General features: G+C 39.1%; 1 protein-coding gene across 7 annotated transcripts in view; it reads left to right on the top strand.

Annotated features, from left to right (window-relative positions):
- Positions 1–21,052, top strand: part of GRIK1 (glutamate ionotropic receptor kainate type subunit 1) — a 374,134-nt gene that overhangs the window by 39,291 nt on the left and 313,791 nt on the right. The gene's annotated exons all lie outside the window — the stretch shown is intronic.

Below are 21,052 nucleotides of genomic sequence, written 5' to 3'. Positions count from 1 at the left end.
ATTTCTTCTCCTGGCCTTACACAATTATTCAATCCCATAAGATACATGACAGTTTTATTCAAACATATGTCAAAATGAATTTTACCAGCCTTCTTATATGTGCCTGTTCCAATAACATATCTTTTTTTATGCTTCAGAACAGCTACAATGGAGTGGGAATTATCATGCTTATGTCTTACAACTAAAGAACTTAAAAGGCAGAGATTAAAGATCTTGCCTATGGTTCATGGCTCTCCGATTCAGAGTCCAGATTCACATTCAGAGCTTTTAAGATGTCAGATTAATTCAACCCAGGTTCTGGACAAAAGTCCTTTTTTGCAACCTGGACTCAGATTGCTTCTGTAGCTTTTTTAATTTGTTTTGGCTTTAATATAAATTCGAAGCTTTCTAATTATTAAACTAAATCATTATTGGAATGGATTAAGTAAAGAAGTGAGAAACCCTGGTAACTAATTATGTGTAAAAGTGAGCTTGACCTGTACAGAAAAACCCATGCTTGAAGGAAAGATCGCTACCAATTTATTCATTTTCTCCTATTCCCTTTAGTTATATAATTGGATTCTCTATTCATGCTTTTCATGATTCTAAGATAATATTTCAATGTCAGATTCATTCCATGTCAGTTTCATTTTCAGGCATGCGTTACTGTCAGGATCAATAGTTCTTTGTAATTCAGACTTGGAGTTCACGCTGCCTCTTGGTACTGCCTGGCACCAGACTAGCTAAGCTTAGTTTTGACAGACACACTTCCCACTTTCTAAGTCATTAATAACACTTTGGAAGTATCTTCACACTTGCCACAAATCACTGAGACAAAGGCATGAAACAAGATTACAAGTTCTCAGTTCAAGATTGCGTGCATGCGTGTGCGTGTGTGTGTGTGTGTGTGTATGCACACAAAGGTTCAATCTGATTGCTTTAAATCCATTTCTAATTTACCATGAAGGAAATTTTATTTTATAAGAACGTTAAATAGGTAAAATATTTTACCTTTTGCCTCAGCTTTTGGGACCCACAGACTCAGGCTGTGAGAGCTAGAAAGGGCTCTTGATAATAACCTAGTCATTAGAAGGGACAGTGTTTGGGTGGGGTAAGGTGGGGGGGTTATGTGGGTGCACAGAGCACTCTGTTGAACCGCTCTTCCTCCCATCCTTTCTCCAACCCTGGATGTTGTTTTGGAGGCACCACCATATCACCCATCATGACCCAAGTAGCTAACCTATTCACTTGACTGGGCACTCATCCATTCACTCATCCATTAATTATCCACAGTAGAAGTAATAAGATAACAAATGTAGTATACTTCATGACTTCCAAAGATCTTGTAAAATATCAGCAAAATTCAGAACAACAGCCACTCCTTCATGAATGTTTGCTACATGCCAGAAACTATGCTAAACAATTTACATAGATAATTCATCCATTCAAAATACAGTTGACCCTTGAACAACCAGGGGGTTAGGGGCAACGACCCCCAGCATAGTCGAAAATCTGTAACTTTTTAAAAAAATGTTTTTGAATGCTTATTTATTTTTGAGAGAGAGAAAGACAGACGGAACACAAGCGGGGGAGGGGCAGAGAGAGAGGGAGACACAGAATCTGAAGCAGGCTCCAGGCTCTGAGCTCTCAGCACAGAGCCCAACGCGGGGCCGAGCCCACAAGCCGTGAGATCATGACCTGAGCCGAAGTCGGATGCTCAACTCATTGAGCCACCCAGGTGCCCCTGTGTGTAACTTTTGACTCCCAAAATACTTAACTAGTAGCAGCCTACTGTTGACCAGAAGCCTTACTGATAACATAAATAGTAGACTAACACACATTTTCTATGTTATATGTATTCTATATGGCATCCTTACAATAAAATAAGCCACAGGAAAGAAAATGTTTTCAAGAAAGTACATTTATAGTTCTGTACTGTATTTATTGAAAAAAAAAACCTGCATATACTTGGACCCATTCAGTTGAAACCTGTGTTATTCAAGGGTCAGCTGTATATTTTTTTGGTACTTGCTACATGCCAGGCATTATTCTAAGCACTGAGGTTATCACAGTGAATGGGACAGGCAAAGGAAATCTCCATCCTCGAGAAGCTTACTCTATTTGGTAGACACACACATATGTAAGTAAAATATATAGCACATTCGATTGTAACGAATGCTAAAGAGAAAAAGGAACTAAAGCAGAGATGAAAGATATGAAGTATTGCTGTGTGGAACTGAAATTTTACATAGGGGACCCGGGGAACATCTCACCGAGAAATTGAACTTTTAATTGCATTTCAAATGTCAAAACTACATCAAAGGCGATAACGCATAAGGGGAACGTTTTACACCTGATTCTCCTCCCCGATCCGATTTCCTTTGGAAAAAATTCCTTCCGGCCTTTGTCAATATGCATGCACGTGTTTCATATTAGACTCAGCAGAGTTTTCCTCTCTATTACAGCCACATGACAAGATGGTTTTGTGAAAATGTTGGCAAAAAGTGAAGGAGCTAGGGGCACCTGGGTGGCTCAGAGCGTCCAACTTCGGCTCAGGTCATCATCTCACAGTCTGTGAGTTCGAGCCCCGCGTCGGGCTCTGTGCCGACAGCTTGGAGCCTAGAACCTGCTTTGGATTCTGTGTCTCCCCTTCTCTCTCTGCCCCTCCCCCTCTTGTGCTCTATCTCTCTCTGTCTCTCAAAAATAAATAAATGTAAAAAAATTGTTTAATAAACAAATAAATAAAAGTGAAGGAGCTAGACGTGCAGATAGTTGGGAGAAGAGCACTCTGGGGTGGGGGTGGGGGGGTTAGAGCATACCTGAGTGATCACAGGGGCAGTGAAGGGGTTCATGTGGCTGGAACAGAGATAAGAGCATCATGCACGGCATGGCAGAAAAAGCCACTGGAGGGTTTCAACCCTTCATGGTAGGTGTTGCCCTTTGCGTTTTACATATGAGAAAAACAGGTTAAAGAAGGGCAAACTGCTTTTCCTAGATCACTCAGCTAACGAATGAAGTTGAGATTTTAAAATCTTCTCTGATTCCAAACCTTGCGACCTTAGTCATCATACCCTGTTGCGTATATTAAAGGAAGGTGAATACAAATACTTGAATACATTGGTACAAATGGTAACACAAAGTAAAATCGTATGCTATGGGTGTGTTCAGGGTGCGACAAGGATTTGTTGTTCAATGTGGGCCCCTGTGGATGGGTTATCATTTCCAGAAACACAGGGTGGATTTAAAGGCATTCCAGACATTCAAGAAAAATATTTGCTTTGATTTTATAACCAAAAAAATAATTATGTACAAACTGGTTTAATATTCTACTAGTTGTTGGTTTGTTTGGATTTTTTAAAAGCCTTGTGTAGATGAAAGTAGACTCATTTGTCCTTCATTCAAACCACCGGTTCCTTAAATTAGACCTGTCCAGAAGCAAACTCATAATCTACACCTGCAAACCTACCCCTGGATATTCACTCTCAGTGAATATTGCCATCATCCACTGAGCTGACCAATCTCTAAATCTGAAGACCATAGATAAGTTCTTCTTCTTGCCTCTAATTCAAGCAGTCCTTAGCTCCAATGCTTGTCAGTTATCTTACTCAAATATCTCTTGAGCCTGTCCCCTTTTTGTGTCTCCTGCCACTAACACCATTAGATCCTTACTGAGTCACATTAATGAAGGACAAAAAAGGGGTGCCTGGGTGGCTCAGTCGGTTAAGTGGCCGACTTCGGCTCAGGTCATGATCTCGCGGTCCGTGAGTTCAAGCCCTGCGTCGGGCTCTGTGCTGACAGCTCAGAGCCTGGAGCCTGTTTCAGATTCTGTGTCTTCCTCTCTCTGATCCTCCCCCGTTCATGCTCTGTCTCTCTCTGTCTCAAAAATAAATAAACGTTTAAAAAAATAAATAAATAATGAAGGACAAAAAAAAAGGCTTTTAACTGAATTTCTGCTTTGTCTTTTCCATTCATCCATCTATTCTATATTTACTGAGAACCTACGTCTTCCAAGCATCATGGCAGATGTTGAAAATAGAAAGCCAGATCACTCCCCTCAAGGAACTTAACATATGGTAGGAAAGGGAAAAACAGCCTGGTCAACAGGTAAAGGCGTTAGAGCATCTTTATATATCAGATAGAATGGGTCCAGAGGGCATCCATCAATATTTGACAAGAAGATCCTAATTGGGCCATCCCTCTGATTAAAATCCTTTCTCGTGCCTCACCACATTCAAGATAAACTATGCATAACTTAGCAGTGCATTTAACAAGGCCCTTCTTCATGAAACCACTGTGGAACTAGCCATTCCCATATCCCTCTACTCTTCATGTGCAGACTACCAACCACCATACAAAACGATCACCAACCTTTGGGTTTTCTCTAACTCTGAGCACATGCCTTCTATGCAGCTGATCTACTCTTCACTCCCCAAGCTCCCCCAAACACACCAGTTCTTCCTTTACTCCTCTCCAAGGTCTGCTGACAGCCGTCATCTTTTAAGACTGAACTCAAGTGACTCACCAACAGCAACCCGTTCCTTATCCACTTCTCTGAGCTCTAGGAAAGACAGATGAAACCTTTTTGGTAACACTTGTCACACTGGATTATAGTTGTGGTTCCTTTAATGCTCAGCCTCTGAGCTCCTTGAGAAAAGAAACTGTGTCTTTCCTCTCTGCCCATTCTACATCCTGTGCAGTGCCCAGCGTATAGTGGGTGTTAACCCAAACAGTGAGAATGATGATAATAATGACCATAGCTATGGCTAGCATTTCATCAGTGCTCTTAGCCTGGGGTGAGGTCTGGTAAAATATATATGTTGTCTTTCCTCATCTCATACTATACAAATATGGAAATGCATATCCCAATTTACAGAGAAGAGAACTGAGGCATTGGGAGATGAGGCAGCTGGTCCAAATTTCCATTGCTTGTGAGTGGTTGAGTTGAGAGTTAAACCCAAGCAGTCTGGCTCCAGAACATCTGTCATTAACCACCATGCTACAGTGCCCGGAGAAGAATGTTTTATTCAGATTGTGATTATTATGCCATATTTATCTTTATTTTTTAGACAAAGAAACTGAGAAAATAAAATATTTTTTTTTCTAAAGTTACTCAGATAACAGGGGTGCCTGGGTGGCTCAGTTGGTTAAGTGTCCAACTTCAGTTCAGGTCATGATCTCATAGTTCGTGAGTTTGAGCCCGTGTCGGGTTCTGTGCTGACAGCTCAGAGCCTGGAGCCTGCTTCGGATACTGTCTCCCTCTCTCTCTGCCCCTCTCCTGCTCACGCTTTTTCTCTCTGTGCCTCTCAAAAATAAATAAACATTAAAAACATTTAAAAACAAAATTTAAAGTTACTCACATGACAAGCGAAAAGACAGAATGCAAGTTAATGATGAATGTGACTCCAGAGTTTGTGGTAAGTGAATGAACGGAAACATTTTCTAAGCTCTAATTTCCTTGCTTAAAGAAGAAATGAAACAGCTAGACAAGATTATCTTTAACTTTCCATCCAGTTGTAACAATTATATTATTTTTACTTTTCAAACCACCCCAGACTCTGTCTGCTTGCTTTGACAAAATGATAGAACAGGAACAAGATCTCGTGTTGCAGTTCATGTACAAATGTGCTATACTAAGATGACAGTAAAAAGATTACGCTTTAAGGAAAAAAAAGACAAAATGAAGAGTTTTGTCACTCATCAGAGGCTTTGAAGGGCAGAGGAGACTGTGGCTCAAATGTGTAGAGTCTACCTCAAGAGTAGTTCTGTCTTGGCTGCATCCGGTGACATCAGCAGTCGGGCTGGGATGGGCACTGCCTTCCAGCAGCCAGAAGCTCACCCATCCACGCTTCCCCCAGCAACAGCGCTCATCTGCCACTCTCGTAATCACATCAGTCGCTTTCCCAGTTCTGCTTTGTATCAACTCCAAGCTCCCAATTGTAGGTTTCAAACCCCTCTACCAATTATTCCTCCCTTCATATAAATAGCAACATCTCTACTCACTGCCTGCTGTGGCGCTGCTATCGTGAACACTCGTTCTAGGAATTCACGTTACCTCCTTCGCCTACTCCTTGCTTCTCAAACATGTTGCTGCTTCTTTCAGAACTATTCGAAAGTCACTTCCAGGGTGCCTGGGTGGCTCGGTCATTGAGCGTCCAACTTTGGCTGAGGTTCATGAGTTCAAGCCCCATATTGGGCTCTCTGCTGTCAGCACAGAGCCTGCTTCGGATCCTCTGTCTCCTTAGCCCCTCCCCTGCTCATGCTGTCTTTCTCTCAAAAATAAATAAAACATAAAAAGAAAAGTCACTTCCCTTGGTTGACTTTTCCAAACCAGTATCCCCCTGATTTTGTAGTTCTAGTCTTTCTGGCATCCTCTGAGAAGTTACTAGTAGAGAAAACCCATCTGAGACCCAGCTAATCGTGTTGTCCCATGGAGAACCACATAAATAGAAGTCAGAAGGCATTGCTGAGTTGCAGCTCTGCAGTTTATGTTATCCTCAGTCTTACTCATCTGTAAAATGGAACTATCAATAGAAATCCCACTGCCTTATGAAAACTAAGCATACTTTTATTTATTAAGCACATGCATACTGCGTACCTACTGTATGTTAACACTGCTCTAGAAACAAGGTATTTATTCAGTAAATGGTAATAGTAATATCTTCATGTGTGGGTGATCAAAAATGTGTTTGTGTATTTTCCCCATTTAACTATAGATGTTTCATATATTTTCGAAGCTTAGTTAGTACAGCAAATTTTTCTAACAGTAGAGGATGAATAATCATCAACTGAAAAAAATTAATTAATTTATTTGATATTTCCCAATTCAAAAAAAAATTGTGAAACTCTTACTTCCCTATGCCTAACCTCCCACCCACACTCAACCATCTGAAGGGTCTGATTTGGTAAAGATCAAACAGGTGTTCTAATGTTTGGACATGCTCAATGCTCAAAAATTCTGCCAAAATCTACTGTTTTATAATAAGAACAGATGGTCACAGATGAGCATCGCTTCAGCTATTGATGATGTTGAAAACGAATCTTTAACACAGAAAGGGGAGGGGATGGAATTTTTAGACATAACCATTTTGTAGATGTAGAATGCATTGTGCACACCACACAGACTATCATTGTGATTATAATAGAACGAAATCCAAATTTTAAAAGATGTTGACAAAGCGCTTGGCTGCCTTCCCACACACAGTAAAGACCCATTCCCTTCTCCACATTTGACTCATAAAATGAAAATATTTTATGTATGATATTTGTGTGAGACTTTTGATGGTACTAAATGATTTGATTCGTGCTAGAGATATTTCACTTTTTATGATTTAAGTGCTTAGCATTTTTTTCGTTTTCTCGTAAAAGGGATGATCGAAGAGAATGAAAGAAGAATCACTCTTATCAAAATGATCTAAAAATGATTAGTTTCATTCTGACAGAAGTTATTAATGTATCACACAGTCCATTGAGGCATGAACTTTTCATTTCAGAATTAAATGTCAAAAGAGATGTTATACCAGAAACTTTGTATGGATCAGCTTAAGATATTGTAGTCACTCAATATTAGTGAAAAGTTTCCTGATACAGATAGGCACTTTACAGATTATGGTGGTGGATGAGCTACAGATCGGAAGAAAGAAACAGATTGGCCCCTTTTACGTAATTTTTTTCTGACACTTGATTATATAAATGAGCTCTCTTTATCTCCAACTTTTTCATGCCAGTTTGTGTAGCAAAGACACCTTCTTATAGTTTCATATTTTTTAATAAAATTTATGTATTGTCGAGAGAGAGACAGAGTGTGAGTGGGGGAGGGGCAGAGAACGAGAGGGAGACGCAGATTCTGAAGCAGGGTCCAGGCTCTGAGAGGTCTGCACAGTGCCCGACAAGGGCTTGAACTCATGGGCTATAAGATCATGACCTGAGCTGAACTTGGACCCTTAACTGACCGGGCCACCCAGGCACCCCTAGTTTTATATTTTTATGAATGTGTTTGTGGCATTTATGTCAGGTGCCTGCCAATTACAATCTTGGCTGTAGATTTCTACAGAACCTAGGACCAGGTTAGCAAAATCAGGGCTACTTCCTGTTAGAATATGAACGTCTTAACTCTGAAGCATTTCAGAAACATTTCATCTTGTACTTCAATTATACTAGTATCACAATATGCATTCTCCTATTTTCTGGAGGAAACAGATCTACAGCTGTACTTATAATTTCACAGACATCAAGAAATATGGGCTTGATTTCCTTTGGCTGGGGTAGTAATTATTGGCTGGCTCCTTGATTCCTTAAGACTGAGTATTGATGAAGTGAATGCACAATGAGCTCTGGGCAAAAGAGTCAAAAACTTGAAATCTCAGCAGACGTAAAACTCAAGAGCTTGAAAGGAAGTTCATAGTGAAAATCCTTTAAGGAAGTGAGTCAAAGATTGATTTACCTTACATATTGGTTTCCTGTATTAGGTAATTTCCAAATGCACTAAACAGGACTGTCATCTTGAAAGGAGAAGTCTACCTACCATTTAATTTTGGGAAAACCAGTTTGTAATCAATCAAGAGCCTAAGGTGGGTATGTGGGGCACTAGGGAAAATGAAAATATGTTGTGAGTTTTGCAGATAAAGAATACATGAAAATATTCTGCAGATAAGGAAAACATGAAAATAATTATATTAGAAATTAGGCTATAATTGAGACAAGAGATATCACATGCTTAATTGTCAAATGAAAGACAAATATTGAATTTAGAGGTAGATAGAATTACTCTAGCCCAAAAGGCCTATGAATTTTCATAGGTAAGATGGGGCTTGTGTTGGTGTTTTAAAAATTAATAAATAAACTCTAGAAAGGACATAGTTATTCAAAATATATTCTATTAATTTTTATAATTTTGGCTTACATGTATTATAGACTTATATTGAGGTGTCTTCTTCCTTCTGTGGTGATATTTCTATATAACCGTATTTAGAAATTATCTAAAATAGAGGATATCAAAATATAAGGTAAATCAGTCTTTAATTCTCTTATTCGTTCTTTGATGAAACAAACTATTTTAAGTTGGAGAAGGAGAAATGGCACAAGCCATGGAAAACTTGAGAAGGTTTCTACAATAGAGGATGATTTTCCTTATTCGGTCATAACTTAGATAATGTGTGTTCCATAATTTTTGTTGAGTCAGATTCTAGAGTGCAATGTCATCAGGTAGCCCATTGTGAAATGCCTATTGTATGGAAGGATATTTGCTGGAATAGGAGAAATAGAAACAGGAAGACAAAGAGGGGGGAGGGGAAAAGGAAAAAGCAAAGGTTTCAGAAATCAGGAAGATTCCACTTTTCTTACGATGCTGGATTTATCCTAATTGGAGGGTTCCACAACAGCAGTGAGTGCTTACTCTTGATTTAGAAATAAAGGTCTCCACTAATCCTTTAAGAGAATCTTTAAAATGGAGAAAAAGTAAATATCTCCCCTACCATTTTACGTTGAAAGTGTATATGAACATGTTCCTAAAAATATTTCAAAGAAAAGCAGTCTCGCTGTATCCTAACATTTCCATTTTTTATTGCCTTGGTCACACATATTTATTCGGTTCAATCATCATCTGAGGTTTATTTTATATTCTATAGTTGAAAAATTCCAACCTATTTTTAAAGAGCCAGGCTACTTTTGATTCCAATGAGATTTTAGGAGTCTGCTTGCCTCATTCTAAGAGGTCCTTGCAAAGATTTCTGTCCTTGAGAAGTCAACTTTCTCAGAGCTATTTTGAGAAGGACAAGAAGAAACTTTAACAGATTTGGGGCATTTCTGTGAAGACATTAGGAGAGAGTTACAAAAAAAAATAGGATAGGACAATCTGAGTTGCCATTTATAAAAAGGGAAACCTCTCTATGAAGGAAGGTCAGGACAACCACCTGTTTTTCAAAAGATACTGGAAAATAAGCTCCTTTAATCTAAAACACCACCACCGTAGTGGCCAGATGGTGGATGCCTTTGGTGAGTACAGATTTCCAGCCTTTGAGACCTGCTATGTTGTGCTTACAAGTATATATGAAAAGACTCAGGGTGGTTCCATGCTGCTTAATGGATGTCAGTCATTGAATAGTTCTGTTAGTGAGTTTAGGAATACTTTGGGGATTTCTTAGCTGTCGGACCCCAGTTCCTCAGAAATACATAACTAGAATGTAAATAAACCTTAAGAAGGGATGGGCTATAAAATGGAGAAAAGAAGGAAGTATCTAATCCTTTGAAGCACCCCACTTCTACACTTGCAGAGTGGGTTTTTACCATAGCTCACCTGAAGCTTCTAGTTGTTTGTCCAATCCCATTTCCCTCTTCTTCCCTGCAGACAGAATCCTGATTTTGTTTGGAAAAGCATAATACCTAGCCCTAACGAGATACTTATATCCCGCGTCTTCCCTGTATTGAGTGTATTGTACAGCTCTGGACATCCTCTGGGACTTTCTTTTCACCCCCCCCCCTTCCTTCCTCCTGGCACAAACACAGTGTGATGTCTGGAGATGCTGAAGTGATCTCATAACAGGAGATAACCTGTGTAAGGGAAAATGTGAACACACAGGCTATAAGAGAAACTGACAAGAACTTCGGTCCAGGCTGGCATTGTTGAGCAGCTCAGCCCGTGCAAACAACCCCTTACCTCTCACTTTGTTATATGAGAAAAATTACGCCAGATGTGCTCACGCCACAGTTGATGATGTGTTTTGTTACTGGTAGCCTACCAGTCGTCCTAACTGGTAGTTAACTTGTAGTCCTAACTGGTAGCAGTTATTTAGTCCTAACTGCTACCCCTGGAATAGCAAAAATTGCTGTTAATTTGACTGTTTAATATGTTGGCCTATCGGTGGCTCCTGGGTGGCTCAGTCAGTTAGGTGTCCGACTTCAGCTCAGGTCATGATCTCACAGTTCGTGCGTTCAAGCCCCGCGTCGGGCTCTGTCCTGACAGCTCAGAGCCTGGAGCCTGCTTCGGATTATACGTTTCCCTCTCTCTCTCTGCCCCTCCCCTGCTCACACTCTGTCTGTCTGTCTCTCTCTCTCTCTCTCTCTCTCTCAAAAATAAGCAAACATTAAAAAAATTGTTTTTCAAATGTTGGCCTATCAATGCCTAAGCTCCTCAGATGACTATTTCATGAAGCTGAGGATTTAGATGTAGCACTTTAGGAAAAGCTCAATGTCTGTTCCAGATCATTAAAAATGAAGTTGAATATGGGCGTCATAGTTAAGTGAATGACCTGGATTATTGACTTAGAACTTCCAAGTGCCCAAACTTCCCAAGAAGTAAATTAGTCAAGTTCACTTCTTGGGAAGCAAATGGAAACATGGCTGAAGTTTTTTTGGAAGGAACAATATGAATGCAGGGTGGAGGCAATGACTTCATGGTCTGGAAACAATGCTCTGGCTCTTTCAGTGTTATGAAAGAGTTAATGAAATCTTCAAAGTTGTGCAATTCAGAACCAAAGTACTTTTGACTATTTAGCCAGAAAATCTTACTCAATATTTATAAAACTACCATATAATTAGCATAAGTTCACATGCCTATGGTGAAAAAATAAATGAGAAGAAAGACTAAAGGAATTTTAATGAGTTCTGCCCTTAATCATCCCCTGAAATAAATCTAATAAAGTATTTCTCAACTTTCATTTGATGTTTTTCCTTCCCCTAACTGTTTCAGTTACACCTGTGCTCAGATACACACACTTATCCTTGAAATAGGCTTTGTTATTATCTCATAACTCGCAGATTTTGTTTCTGAGTATACATGCACATACGGAGTGTTTATGCACACACTCCTATATATGACTGTCAACCTTGTCTAAAATTTGGCTCATCTGGTGATGAGGAAGGATGAGATAAGCCAGGAAAAAGGCTTAAAAGGATCCATTTTAAGTAGGAAAAGGGAAGAAAGGAAAAAGAGATGTTTTAGGTCTTTTAAATTTACCCTTGAACTTGTTGTACACAAAAAAGGATATATTTTTTAGTACAAAGTTGTAGTTCCCTACAGTGTCCTGTACGTAGTAGGCATTCCATAGAAAAAAAAAATTGTCTGCCCCACTCCCGTACCTTTGCAGTCAGTACATTAGAACGCTTTTCTTCCTGATTGGAATCCTACTGTCAACCTATGCAATGAACATACTGGGGTATTAGTCTGATTCTATGTCCCCAAAACTGTGCCCGTATTGGTTTCTAGGGCAAACATGTGCAAACACAGAACAATGTCAACCTGAGAAAGGGGTGAAAGGGGTGAAGCAAAAGAGATGATGGAGCTTGAATTTTTCTCTCTGGAAGAAAGCAAAATAGATTTATATGAATTATGACCCCCCTTGAAACTTGCAAGAATTTCCTGTTTGAATTCAAGTTCTGTTCAGCTAATCTCATGTTGTAATTAAGGTTTAAAAAAAAATTGTATCCAGCATACATGTGACTCATGTCATTAGGGAAGAAACTGCATTGTTTACTGAGTCTGAAACTGTGACAATAACACATTCTAAATCTATAGGAAAAGTGTTTCATAAAAGGAACATTTTAACACGAAATAGGCCATGTGGGATTCATACATTGATCTTCCACTGACGTCTTCTCTGAATTAGTTAAGACTGCTACACTAACAATGATTCTAACGGGGAAAATAAAGAAGACCAAATAGCAGAGAGGCAGCAATTCAAGGTTTAATTCAGGTTTTCCTATTTGTATCATTTATAAATGTAGGTAATTGGTGGTGTTCCAACTTACGATGATTTTGGATGTTCTTGATGGATTATGGAAGTTCATTTACCTCCTAAGTTTTAGTGCTTAATGGGAGATAGCACAGTGGGCCTCCAAAGAAAGATTCCTGACAACGATACAGCATTTACGGGAAGCCACCAATAGTACATTAGGTCATGAATTCACTCACGTCAAGGTAGAAATTTTCACGATATTTATCCTTCACCCTACCTTTTCATTAATATCTTCTTTGAAGCAGGGTTCATAAGACGAAGTTATTTATTCACTAACATTCTAAACAAAAAAAGAGGTATCACGTTTAATCCAGGACTCAATTCTGTATCTATACCCCCCTACCCAAATTCTGTATCACAAGGTTTTTCAGATCTCTCGGAAGGGATTTATTTTTTCTTTCATAAGTAAAGATAATCTCATTCATCTGAATCCTACTCTAGAGTAATTGTTGCTTGGTTAATAACGTGATATGGGGAAAGAACATATAACATGCCTGTATTTAGTTGGAATCCATCTAGCAAAGGCTGAGAACAAAAAGTTGAAGTCTGTTTCGACCACGCAATACCCATTTGCCTGACATGGATTTCTGACATACACATGGGGGTTCCATGAAAGCAAATCCATGGTCAAATTCTCAGTCAGTGTAACCTAGAATGTGGAGACTTTTCCAAAAATGCAAATGATAAACTCTTCTGTCAAGATGACTATCTTTAAAAAATGATTAGCGGGGCGCCTGGGTGGCTCAGTCGGTTGAGCGTCCGACTTCGGCTCAGGTCACGATCTCACGGTCCGTGAGTTCGAGTCCCGCGTCGGGCTCTGGGCTGATGGCTCAGAGCCTGGAGCCTGCTTCGGATTCTGTGTCTCCCTCTCTCTCCGACCCTCCCCCGTTCGTGCTCTGTCTCTGTCTCAAAAGTAAATAAACGTTAAAAAAAAAATTTTTTTAAATAAATAAATAAAAAATGATTAGCATCTTTTATGCAACACTTTTGAATAATATTGATGCCAAGAGATTCAGGGACTTCTTGTGATTGCAGGTGTCTTCTGGATAGCTTCATGGATGAAACCTGGGTGTTCAGTCAAGATTCCCTTCCTAAAATCGGTAACTGTAACTTGATGGATATAGCAGGGGGTAGCATTAAAAGCAAGTGGCTTGTTTTATTAATTTGTTCCTCTGTTTGCTTGTTTGTTTAGAGACAGAGCTGGGCAGAGAGAGGTGGGGAGAGGGAGAGAGAATCTCAAGCAGGCTCCGTGCTCAGTGTAGAACCCAATGAGGGGCTCAATCCCACGACCCTGAGATAATGACCTGAGTCAAAATCAAGACTCAGACACTCAACCGTCTGAGCCACCCAGGCACCTTAAAAGCAAGTGGTTTACTGTCAGTTTTAACCAGCCAAACGACTTAATCTCTAAACCTCACTTATTTCATTTTTAAGATAGGGATTGTTACTACTTCCCTTCCCCTGACAAACTGTTCCAGCCACAGCTACACTGGGCACACACACTTATCTTTACAATTGTTACTACTGATGCCACATGACTCACAAGTCCCTAACGATTGGCTCAAGAGTGTGCAAACTACCTGCTAGGTTAGAAAATGTGTCCCTCAACTCTCATGTTTTCTTACCTGTTGTGTCATCAAATGACAGACTGAGAGGTCAGAGTGGTTCTCAGGTAACTATTTCCCAGATTATTATCAATTTTCTTCAAGCTTCTGTAGCTGTAATAAGAGTTTGATCAAGATGTGGGATGAAAATTGAAATCAGTGTCTCACATAGAAAACAAAGAAACAAACAACAAACAAGAATACCCAAGCTATTCTACCTCTCTGCCATACTAAGAGAAATGCTAAATGGTATACGTTGACTCTGCTTCATCTAAAAATATTTCACAATAGGATGGTAAAATGAGATTTGTATCAAAAAGCATCCTGGAAAGAAAGGGCTCATAATGGACTAACTGACATGTTTAGCAAGTGACATCGTATGTTAGGATCTGGCCTTGTTTGAAAGCGTGCATGTTTGAAAACTCATTCATCTGCCTTCTAGTCCAACTTCCATTAGAAATAATGTATTTTATTCCTAGCAGCTTATAGAACAGTAAAACGGACAGATAATTGAACCATATTACAAAGAAAAATTTGTATTTAATAGTAGACAGTGTGCTTCTCTGTCTAAACTGGAGCAGCATGGGGGAGTCAATAGGATTTTTGTCTGTCTCATTTCTTATCAATAGATTGCATAAAATGTTCCCACTTTTAGTAAGAGTCAGGCGTGAAGGAAGCTAGTTGAAGCCTATAGGGGCTATTTTGATTGACTTTGGCTTAGGTATTTTCTTTGTAATTACTCTGTGGTTTCCCTAGTATCCACTGCAGAGTATAGCTCTCCTAAATCGAGAGCCTTTGAAATATGTCTATTCCAATTTTTTTTGTAATGAGGAAGGGGGAGGGGGAAGAAGAATGCTTTGGGAAGAAATGCACAAATATTATAAGTTGTTTAAATTGTTGTGAACAAACCTTCATCGTTCCAGTCAGTATCTCACAGGGTTATACCCTGATTTTTGAAAAATGTTTATTTATTTTGAGAGAGAAAGAGAGCAGGGGAAGGGCAGAGAGAGAGGGAGAGAGAGAATCCCAAGTAGGCTCTGCGCTATCAGCACAGAGCCCGATGCAGGGCTGCGTCTCACAAACCATGAGATTATGACCTGAACCAAAATCAAGAGTCAGACACTTAGCCCACTGAGCCACCCAGGCACCCCAGTTCACTGATTTTCTTTATAACATGGTATCTACTTATACCAATACCTTCTTGGGGATCTTGTGTATAGCTAAAAAAGATCCAGAATTAGATAGCCAAAGGAGCTTTCATATTTTATTTTTATTCTTTCCATTTGAAGGAAAATGTGCACTGCTTGCCTTTGTGGAAAGCCTGGAACCTTGGAGGCCAGTATTAAGAACCTCTGTTTGTTAGTTACGACTTTCTTTCCTGAAACCACCATTAGTCAATGCATCACTGAGTAAACCTAATGAAATAGAATCACTGCAAGTTTATCTACTTGAGAGTTCTCCCTTTGCTAAAGGTCAAGTGTGAAAGCTATTATTTTTATTTGACTCACCAGGCTTCTATTTCTCTTATTAAGAGTTCTCATAATGTTTTGTGGAACCTCGGGAGTTTATGAGGTAAATCTAAATGGCTGCTGAAATTACGTAACTGGAACCACTTCCAGAATATACCAACACATTTTTTTCGACACTTCTGAATATTTGAAAACTACATGGATCAAGCTTCCTCCCAAATATATTGAATATTGCTTCCATGTAAGCATAATTTTGTTGAATTAGTATTGAATTGGTGTCCTTGGGTATTAGCAACAAGGGGAGGACAGGCGAGGAATTTGTGGCATCTTTAACCCATCACACTGCCTGAGGTGATGTTTATGTGACTTCTCCTCTAAGGAGCCAAACCCGAAACTAGAGTGTTATCACGGCAGCACAAAATTGAGAGGGAGACATCACAAACCAGTCTTACCCATCAGCCCTCTTTTCTTTCAACATTGCTCTCAATCATGAAATAGTTCTAGCACTGAAGCATTTCCTCAGTGACAAAGGAGAAGTGGAATGAACAAAGAAGACAATAGCTCGTTAAAGTTTTGATGTTGGTGAATGTTTGGAAATATATTACAGGTGGGCCAGGTTTTTTTTTTTTAAAGCCAAAAAAAGATACCTAGAAATAATATGATAGTCATCAGGGAACCGTGGACTTGAGTGTGGAGGATGGGAATGAAAACAAGAAAGTGAAATTCATGCCAGATTTCTATGACAGTCAATCCACCCTTTTGAATATCTTTTCCGAAATGTCTTCCAAGGATTATTATACATAATTTCATCCCTTTCCAAATAATAAAACCAATTTAATGTTATCTCTTCCTAAACTACCTAAAAATCCCTGTTAAAGCCTCTTTCTTATTTCATTATATATTGTCACTGTTATCTCTAGTCTTCTCTCTAAAGGCTTTCCTTCAAACATTCTTATTCCAACTGTATGTTCTCTCCTTTCCATAAATTCCTTGACACTAAGGACTAGACTTGATTAATTTTTAAACCCTCCCCTCCACCTAGCAGTGTGTGGACTCAATAAATGAATGGAGAAACTAAATGAATGGATGGTGGTCCAGAGAATATGGAAAATGTACCACCTCTACAGAAATGTTTTGTGTTTCTAAATTAAAAATGACAGTATTTTGAATACCATATTGGGAAACACTGGATTCCAAAGCTAGTAAATATATGTACTACTTTATATCAAGGGATGACTTCAACTCATGTAGGAGGATTGATTTTCCAGTCTAACCAAGGGATTTATGGTACAGTAGAAAAAGAAAGGCACAGGAAATAAGGTGATCTTGATTTATATTCCAGTTTTACCTCCTGTGAACCAGGCAATCCTTCTTCTTGTGCTTTACCCTCTCTGGACTTTAGTTTCCTAGTTTATAAAATGAAGAACCTAGAAGTTGTTAAGCAAGATTTTTGTATGTAAATATTTCCAACAGACTTTCAGAGAAATGTATTGGATGAATCCAGCTCTCACACGGAGCAAGACTCTCATCTGCTGTGTGGGCCAGAGCAAGCCACTCATCCTTAATTCGGATTCTTAATTCTTTCTTTGAACACTCAGGATCTCTAGAGCTTGATGCCCACTTTCTTTTAGCAACTTCACCTTGTGGTTGAATCCTTAGGAAAATAAAACACCATTTTTAATTCAGTTAATGGAATTCTCCTAATGAGAACAAATAAATATACGCCCAATAGCATTTAAGGACCAGTGGGAAGGGGCGTAGCATTCAAGGCAAATATACTGCGTGTTAACTAGAGGCAGAATAAGACAAGCCATCTTAAAGGACAGAATATTAGCAAATTTTCAGGTGATTCAGAGTACCTTAAATCATTGAAATTCATTTCCGTCCTACACTTGATGGTATTATTTACACATGTGAGAATCTATCCTGGATTATTAAGACATATCAGGCTAACATTTTTTTCTGCAAAATTCACGTCTTAAGATTGTCCACCTGGGTGCTTCTCAAAACAGATCACATTGTTATTGTCAAGGAGCCTGACCCTTGGGCACTACCAGCCCCAAAGGGCTCAACGCTATCATTGAATCTTCCTGGACTTCCATCAGTTCATTTATAAGAATATCGTCTCTTCCAGCTTGAGTGCTTAAAAGTTACAGTGGATGACGTTTGATGTGCTGTGTCACAAGTTCATGCATGTGTCTGAGCCCACTTGCTGCCCTGGATCTGTTCTCAAGACGTCTCTGAGCCCAAAGTGCCTGCAGCATTGTCCTGATTGCCACAAATCAGCCTTAAATTAGGCATTTATCATATTTGAAAAGACACCATCTGCAGATCTCCACCACTGCGGAAACTTGTCATGAACAATATGCTACTTTGCAGTCCACCCATTTAAAAACAAATGGGGAAATTCAACGGCAACTAGAAATAAACTTGGGCTTTGGAATTGCATTTCTTAGATACGGTTAGTGGTTGGCCAGTCCCCAGAACGTCTCCTTCCACTTAGGAGAATGTAGAGCTAAGCAAATTCAAACTGAAAAGCATCTTTTAACTTTCTATGTGAACAGGAAGGAAGGAGAGGATAAAGGTAATAAGATTCTCTGATCATAGGAAATTGGAATTTGCTATCTTGCTAGACCATTATTCTTAATGCACAGCTGAAGTTGGCTACATTTCCTTGGCAGGGAAATAAAATCATTCTGATTCAAAGTAACATGAAATTATTCGGTAAAGATTTTTCTAATAATGGTCGTGTGTGTGTGTGCGTATGTGTGTGAGTTTGTGTGTGCGTGTGGGTGTGTTTAATTTGTTGGCCAAAAAATAAAAAGGGTAAATATTCATTTCTTGTCCACGATTAGGGAAAAAAGGGTACATTCAATTATATAGAACTAAAGTTTATAATTGTATCAAGACCTCAATATTTTATTACATTAGAGGCAAAATAGTGCTATGTTTAAAATACAGTGAAGCATGAGTAATTTTGTTTTCTGATTAGGATTATTATAAAAATGGTATTTTGGAAATCGGTAGCCCCACTGTAGTACAAAGACCCCTGAGGGCTTCGGAGAGTCATTATTGTAACAACTGCCCATGCAAATTCTTTTCACCACAAAATATTAAGTGGTTAAATGCTAATAGGCCCTTGAGGTTGTTTGCTTGAAGTTTGCTTCACCTTCTGTTTGATTTCAAGCTTTTACTTTTTTTAAAAAAATTCAAAGAAGTGAGTCTGTAAGAAGATGGTAACTAAGGGAAATGAGTCGAAGACAGTTGCAAAATTGCTTGACCTTATTATCCTGTCTCTTTTGAATAAAATAACACTTTAATGAGCTACTGTTTGTCCTAAGATGTCTCCAGATAGAAGATTGGGACTGCTAATTGTTCTACGAGTTTTACCTTAAGGGAAAAAAAATCAGCACTTGGAGAGGAACCATGAATCAACATTACAATCATCAGTTTTTAAGATGATGAATAAAACTCTGGAGTCAACTCTAAATACACCTAATTAAAAGAAAACTAGAGAAGAAAATACTTTGTCTTAAAGTTTCCAGATATGCCTAGATACATCCAAACAGATATCCAGCTGTTAGATAGTTTTCCGTGATGTGACTTGTGTTACCATATGGCCAGTACGGATGCGTTCTTAATGGCTTTCGCTAGCTCGTCTTCTCTTTGCCAGCTTACTTTACTCTGAAGTTGTTCCTGGATACAGTCGTTTTAGTGCTTTCTCTGTGTTGATGACTCCCACCTAGATGTCTCTACACCTGACTTCCCCTTGAACTCCAGACCACCAAGTCCTACTGTGTTTTGAGGGCTTCCAGTTAGTTTGTTCTCCATGTTTGCAGCTGAGCTCTCTGTTGTCCCCTCAAAGTTGTTCTTTCTATGTTTGTAATTCTGTTCATGGCATTGACAGTCTTAGACCCTCTTGTCTCAGATCAGGACCTGCAGATTCATCCTGGACTCTTCCCCTTCCTGCTCTTCCTTCGAGTATTTAGTGGCTGAATTCTGTTGCTTCACCTTCGATGTCTCCTAACTCTATTTCTATCCTCCATTTCACCTTGACTGCTCCTTTCAACCCCCTTCTAGTGATGTGCTCCTCCTCAATATTTCTATGGTTCCTTATGCTCACTTCCATCATGGTGCCACTCACATTGCAGTATCACCTCCTTTACCTTCCGATTCCCACCTCCCAGGGCACAAGAGGTGCTCAGCAAGCACTAGTTGAGCAAACCTCCCCAGTCTCTTCCGTATTTGTTCCTGTTGAGGCTAAAACTTGCCTCTCTTGCCTGCTGTCCCTTTCCCACAATCCAAGCAAACATGGACATTAATCACTACTTGGATTACTTTCTCCAGTCATATACTATTTCTATTCACTAAGTTGTGCTTTCCTACCTCTCTGCTTTTACCTGTTCCAAGGGTAAATATCCTTATTTACACATCTTCTTATGGAGGTGCCTTCTATGTTTAAGAATTTTGTTCAGATATTGTCTTCAAAAACCCTCCCAAGGGATGTGCTAGACAGATTCTCACTGTATCCCACCTACATTCAAAAGCATTTTTCCTACTTCTTATCTCATATCTTTAATTATTATTTTGTCCAAGATATTTTGCCAGGTTTGTTTTTGTTTTACTTTAATGTGGAAAGTACAGAAGATGACTTTTTCATCTCTAGGTCTCCCACATATTTACTAGGTACAAAGGGCTCTGTGTTCTGTTATACTACTCTTTTTTTAACCATTTATTAACTTATCTCGAGAGAGAGAGAGAAAGACAGAGAGAGTGAGAGAAGGGAAGGGACAGAGAGAGAGGGAGAGAGAATCCCAAGCAGGCTCCATGCTGTCCATGCAGAGTCCAATGTGGGGCTCGATCTCATGAACTGTGAAATCATGACCTGAGCCAAAACCAAGAGTCAGAGTCTTGACCAACTGAGCGACCCAGGCGCTCCTGTTATACTACACTTAAAATTTGATGATACTCACCTAACAGACACAACCACAAAATAACAAGCTTCAGGTTCGATTAGGTTCTGTTCATCCCACTAATCATGTTAAGGATACAATCTTGACATACAAAACAATACTGACCACAAGTCTAATAATAGGAGTCATATCTGCCAGCAAATATTTCCAATATAATTCATTGTAAAGCTGTGAAAAGATCTAATCCACAATCTGCAATATAGCACAAGATATAATTTGGGAACTGGGTGCCATTTAGTACTAATAATAAAATTCTTAGTGATTTATATATTTCATCCAATAAAATTTAGTTAGGGAAT

Source organism: Neofelis nebulosa, chromosome 5 (genome assembly GCF_028018385.1).
Source record: "Neofelis nebulosa isolate mNeoNeb1 chromosome 5, mNeoNeb1.pri, whole genome shotgun sequence".
Classification (NCBI taxonomy): Eukaryota; Metazoa; Chordata; class Mammalia; order Carnivora; family Felidae; genus Neofelis; species Neofelis nebulosa.
Note: the sequence above shows the minus strand (reverse complement) of the source record. Positions and strands in the feature narration are given on the sequence as shown.